Below are 5,665 nucleotides of genomic sequence, written 5' to 3'. Positions count from 1 at the left end.
AAAAAAAAGAGAAACTTTAATATTTACTTAACCTTTTCAGCAGCATTGTGAGTAAATATGCCTCTTCTGTTGGGTTTTTGAAATGCTGACGAGGGCTCATATAACTAAAGATACTTCTTGACAAACTCAATGGATACTATAGAATTTTATTATTATTATTATTATTTTTGAAGTGGAGTCTTGCACTGTTGCCAGGTTGGAGTGCAGTGGCGTGATCTCAGCTCAGTGCAATCTTTGCCTTCAGGGTTCAAGCGATTCCCCTGCCTCAGCCTCCTGAATAGCTGGGACTACAGGCACATGGTACCACGTCTGGCTAATTTTTTTGTATTTTAGTAGAGATGGGGTTTCATCATATTGGCCAGGATGGTCTCAATCTCCTGACCTCGTGATCCACCTGCCTTGGCCTCCCAAAGTGCTGGGATTACAGACGTGAGCCACCGCGCCCGTCCTCAGAATTGTATACATGGAACCATTACCTACCTCTGGAAACTCTCTGACCACTGAGACATCTCCCTTACTGGTTCTGGCTTCCCCGTCATTCCTTCCCAGTGTCCTTCACAGAATCCTCTAATGTAGGGGTATCCAATCTCCAGGCCATGGATGAGTATTGGTCTGTGACCTGTTAGGAACTGGACTGCACAGCAGGAAGTGAGTGGCGGGCCAGTGAGCAATGCTTCATCTGTATTTACAGCCATTCCCCACTGCTCACATTACCACCTGAGCTCTGCCTCCTGTCAGATCAACAGCAGCATTAGATTCTCATAGGATCTCGAACCCTGTTGTGATGTGCATGTGAGGGATCTAAGCTTCGTGCTCCTTATGAGAATCTAATGCCTGATGATCTGTCACTGTCTCTCATCACCCTCAGATGGGACCATCTAGTCACGGGAAGACAAGCTCAGGGCTCCCACTGATTCTACATTATGGTGAGTTGTATGATTATTTCATTACATGTTACAATGTAATAATAGTAGAAATAAAGTGCACAATAAATGTAAAGTGCTTACATCATCTCAAAACTACCCCTGCCCCTGTGGTCCATGGAAAACTTGTCTCCCATGAAACCTGTCCCTGGTGCCAAAAAAGTTGGGGACCAACTTGAATGCTCCCTGGATTGTGCTCTCGGCCACCACCTTTCACTGGATCATCTCTCTCTAGTTGGTCTTTTCATTCTAATTGTTTAAACAATTATATTTTTGTACATGGAGGACCTCCATTCTTTCTAGATCTCTAGCTCTAGCCTACCCTGAGTTCTAGATCTCTATTTCCAGTTGATAACTGGGTCTTTCCTCGAAAATATCCCACAGTTTCCATCAAGGCTCAGCCACTTTCACCATTGGTTTTCCCTGTTGCCTTTAACCAATCGTAATTTATTTCCCTAGCCCTACTCAGAGCTGGGGAAGTGTTGATTCTCCCTTTTAGAGCCTCATGGAGATGGGCTCTGAGCAAAATTAGGGCTCTGCCAGCAAGAAAGAAAGAATGATGATTAAGCAACTAACACTGTCTGCTCACATCCACATATTTGCACCCTACTAAAATTCATATAATAAAATTTTTCTGGCATAATAATATTTTTCAGAGCAAGAAAGAAAGAATGATGATTAAGCAACTAACACTGTCTGCTCACATCCACATATTTGCACCCTACTAAAATTCATATAATAAAATTTTTCTGGCATAATAATATTTTTCTGGCATTCAAAGTCCCCCATATCAAGACTCAGAACACTTTTAGAATCTTGCCTTTCTTTTTAAATGTCCCCCATGTTCTGGTTATTTTGGATCCTGTCCTTTTGATCAGGACATGCCTAGCACTTCCCCATCTCTGCTTCAGTTACTTCTTGGGGACCACCTCCTATTTTCTCTGCCCATCCAAATCCTACTCACCTTTCAAGATCTCTCTCCAAAGCCACTTCTGGCAGGGTGCCGTGGCTCATGCCTATAATCCCAGCATTTTGGGAGGTCGAGGCTAGCGAATCACTTGAGGTCAGGAGTTCGAGACCAGCCTGGCCAACATGGCGAAACTCCATCTCTACTAAAAATACAAAAATTAGCGGGACGTGGTAGTGGGTACCTGTAATCTTAGTTATTTGGGAGGCTGAGCCTGGGGAATCACTTTAACCCTGGAGGCAGAGGTTGCAGTGAGCCGAGACTACGCCACTGTACTCCATCCTGGGTGACAGAATGAGACTCTGTCTCAGAAAAAAAGCGCCACTTCTAACATGAAACCATCTATGGACAATTCAGGGATCTTTTTTCTACTTTTAATCCCTATATTTTCAGTCTTTTCTACTAGATTTGAGGTTTCTTGATAAAGACTATGCTTAGTCATTTGTGTGGTTCCCACTATACTGGGCACACAGTAACTGCCTAACTTACTGTTGGATGAATTTGACTAGAATATTTTCTGGTTGTGTTTACAGAAAAACCAAACACGTCTCATATAGCGAGGGAAGCATTACTGGCGTCATCTGGTTTGAAGGCCAAATTCCTCCCCAGTGGGACAGGTTTGTGGCTATATACAGTGAATCCCCTCTGTGCAACAGGAAAGGAAATACTCTTGTTTCTGAAATTGGCAAAGCTTGTTTCCCACGTCATCGCCTTTGCCTATGTCTTTTTCTTTTCTTGGTGGATAACCCACTTGTTGCTTTTCTTTAGACATTTCTTATTTTTGGACTATTGATTCTGACTGTACTCGCCCTTCCCTTCCTCAGGCTATTTTCCCTGTTCAGTGTTAATATTCTATACAGTAGCTCTTCTAATATCCTTGAGTGTACCTTTATGCATCTTATTTCTACTGTTGGTACTAAAGATTCTTATAATAATGTATGTTGTTGAAACATATTCTCTTATTAATGGAGCCTTTATCATAGTGTGTGATTATCATAGTGAAAGGGCACAGAGTAAGGTATGAAAGTGGGACGGGATTTTGTAGATATTGACTTAAATGATAAATACCTACTTTTTAAAAAGACGCTAAAAATTCTTGGAGAGAAACAACAGTAATAATTTAAATAACGTACCCATCAGAATTCAAAAATTTAAGATGGAGTAAATGTTAGAAGACCTTACTCAAAAATACTGAGTTTTGAGTTATCAAAGGGAAACTATTTGAAAACCAGTTTTCCAATTCATAAATAAAGGCCTGGTTGAGCTAGATATGCACATTGGTGAATTAGTGTAATTTCTGTAGAGATAAAAGACACCTTTTTCCACAGATCTGTGTTTAGATATCTGGACTTTATGTCAGGCAGATGTAGACCAGATCTAGATTAATCTCTGCTGCCCCACTCATTTTGTTTTCTGTACTAGTTCCCTCTGTAACTCTTTTGTTCTCATCTATAGATTGGAGAAGTGACGATGCGGAGTGGACAGAAGTAGAATGGAAAAGTCAACCTGTGAAGCACCTGATGTATCAAATGACGTGTTTTTTGTTTTTTTTGTTGTTTTTTTTTTTTTTTCTGTGATGGAATCTTGCTCTGTTGCCCAGGCTGGAATGATCTTGGTTCACTGCAACCTCTGCCTCCCGGGTTCAAGTGATTCTCCTGCCTCAGCCTCCCGACTAGCTGGGATTACAGGCACATGCCACCACGCCCGGCTAATTTTTGTATTTTTGGTAGAGACGGGGTTTCAACACGTTGGCCAGCCTGTTCTCAAACTCGTGACTTCAGGTGATCCACCTGCCTCAGCCTCCCAAAGTGCTGAGATTACAGGCATGAGCCACTGCGCCTGGCCTGTACTAGATGACTTCTATATGAGATATCAGTTATGCAGTTGAAAGCGTTAACACCAGAGAGCCGTGCCTGTTGTGCCATTTGGAGAAGAAAGCTCGGCAATGGTGCAATGAGAGGGACACATGTTCCCCCTTTAGTCCTCCTCTTGGACTGGTCTGGAGAGAAACAAAATGAACAACGGAGAGTGTAAATTTGAAAATAGTAGGAAACAACTCGCTTATTTTGATGTGTGTATTTAAAGGCATTAATTCAAAACATCCAGAAGAAGTTAAAAGCATCCCCTTTTCAGTCAGCAAATAGTAACAAAGCCCCCACTATGTTTGAGTTATGCTTATGGAATGAGGTCTTGAACATGTGTGACCTTTTTTTTTTTTCCCCCTAGAAAAGCAAAGTTGACCTCTCCAGGTCAAACGTTTATTTTACTCATTTAAAATAAAAATTCATTTAGAAATATATTTCATATTTTCCATGTTCCTTAAGTAGACTATATGAAATATAATTAGATCCCGCCTTAATGATTTACCACCCACAATAGTACTGTCTGGCCTGTATTTATGCTTGGGTACAACACGCCTCTTCCATCTAATGAGCAATCTCTATAACTACACAGCACATTTGCCGTCATCTAAGAAATCAGATAACCCTGATTATTAGAACTGTATTTAAAGTCAGAGTCAACATGACGTGAGTATGTCTCTTCAAAAGTAATGTAACTGAGTTTTAATGAATGAGTTTCACAACTGCTCTCTCAGCTACTGAGTGGCTCTGGGTCAAAGTTCTCAAGGACCCTGGTAAGGCTGAGAAGTCTAACCTTGAACTGTGTGAAATATTTCTGTACTTAACACTTAATACCTATTCAAATATATTTAAAACAAGTTATTAAAGATATTAAACATATTGTATGTATCTTGCATTTTATAAATGTAAAAGTTTGCCACTTTATGTGTTGTTTTTGAATATATTTTTATATGGGCTGCCATATAAACATGATGCCACGATGCCATATATTTTATTCCATTTTTTCCCCAAGGGGATAAAATCACTCTGACATCATGACTTGACTTATTTCCACAACTTTCTATATATTTCCTTACTGTTATCACATTATCAGCACCATATTAAGGTACACTTATAATGTCCTTGTAAATTAAAATAACATATTTTGATTCTCAAATCTTGTTTATCAAAAATGTTTAAGCACATATCTAAAGCTAAACTCCATGTAGAAAACTTTTCTTTTCTTTTCTTTTCTTTTCTCATGATAGAGTCTTGCTCTATTGCCCAGGCTGGAGTGCAGTGGTGTGATCTCAGTTCACTGCAACCTCCCCTTCCGGGATCCAAGCAATTCTCATGCCTCAGCCTCCTGAGTAGCTGGAACTACAAGTGCCTGCCACCATGCTTGGCTAATTTTTGTATTTTTAAAGTAGAGACAGGATTTCATCATGTTGGCCAGGCTGGTCTCAAACTACTGACCTCAAGTGATCTGCCAGCCTCCGTCTCCAAAAATGGGATTACCGGTGTGAGCTACCATGCCCTGCCTTTTTTTTTTTTTTTTTTTTGTAGTAATTATTATTATTGTTATTTTAAAGAGTCTCTCTCTGTTGCTCAGACTAGAGTACAGTGGTGTGATCTTGGCTCACTTTGGCTTTGGCATCCTGGGCTCAAGTGATCTTCCCTTCTCGGCCTCCCATGTAGCTGGGACTATGGCACGGGCCACTATTCCTGGCTAAATTAAAAAAAAATTGTTTTGTAGGGATGGGGGTTTCACTGTGTTGCCTAGGCTGGTCTCAAACTCCTGGCTTCAAGCAATTTTCCAGCCTTAGCCTCCCAAAGTGCTGGGATTACAGGCTCGAGCCACCATGCCTGGCCATAAGTCTTAACAATTGGTTTTTACACGTAGGTTTCGTGTTCAACCTGGTTATTCTTCTCAG

The sequence above is a fragment of the Macaca fascicularis genome, chromosome 8 (genome assembly GCF_037993035.2).
Source record: "Macaca fascicularis isolate 582-1 chromosome 8, T2T-MFA8v1.1".
In the NCBI taxonomy this organism is placed as follows: Eukaryota; Metazoa; Chordata; class Mammalia; order Primates; family Cercopithecidae; genus Macaca; species Macaca fascicularis.
This window is presented reverse-complemented; position numbering follows the sequence as displayed.